General features: G+C 38.1%; 1 pseudogene; it reads left to right on the top strand.

Moving 5' to 3' along the window:
* The first annotated feature begins 420 nt into the window (after positions 1–420).
* On the top strand, positions 421–539 carry LOC112475874 (annotated as a pseudogene).
* The last annotated feature ends 327 nt before the right edge of the window (positions 540–866 follow it).

Below are 866 nucleotides of genomic sequence, written 5' to 3'. Positions count from 1 at the left end.
TTCCCATGTGAAAGAAGGAGTAGTTTTGCCATGAACCAAGACCTAATGCAGTGTTCTACCTTGTGATTCTCAATTTTGAGTGGTTAACACATCCCATTAGGTGCCAACACTGATGTGGGTTGCGTGGATCTGTGGGTTATGAAACACAAGCCAAGCACTTCTCATTTCAGGGCTGTGCAAAAACTCCTCCACTACCTATGATGTCTAAAGCACAGGCAAGTCCACAAACACAAATTCTGTATACCATGTACTCTAACTACACTTCCCGAGCACCAGAAATTCATGAAAATATCTACCAACTTGGAAATTTCTACGTGGCTTCTGTACTTAATAAATATCATTTAAAAGAGAAATTAAATCTATAATTGTTACTTTTAGAGTGTTAGAGAAAAACATTTCATTTAAAAATATACATGCACAGTCTATAGCCATGCCACCTCGAACAAGCCCGATCCTGTCTGATCTCAGAAGCTAAGCAGGGTCAGGCCTGGTTAGTACTTGGATGCGAGACCACCTAAGAAGACCAGGTGCTGTAGGTGTAAAAAATAAAAAAAATTAAGAGATTGTAAGCTGACAAGTTCCTTGCAATCTGTGAGGTCAACCAAGGGTTGCCTTGCCTAAAAAATTTTAAAAAATTAAAATTAAAATATACACGCACAAATATCATGGATGAATTCACAAAAGAAATGATGAGAGAGTAATCTCATTAAAATGTTCACTTTGAAGAATTGTAACCCCAAAAACTTCGATGTGGCAGATCAGATCCTCCTGATAGTTTTCTCCCTTCTCATTATAAAATTAAACATCCATGCCCTTTGCCATGTGACTTTGCGAAATCTCCCACTAGAGTAGGCAGAGTATATTCC

This window comes from Pteropus alecto, unplaced genomic scaffold (genome assembly GCF_000325575.1).
Source record: "Pteropus alecto unplaced genomic scaffold, ASM32557v1 scaffold152, whole genome shotgun sequence".
NCBI lineage: Eukaryota > Metazoa > Chordata > Mammalia > Chiroptera > Pteropodidae > Pteropus > Pteropus alecto.
Note: the sequence above shows the minus strand (reverse complement) of the source record. Positions and strands in the feature narration are given on the sequence as shown.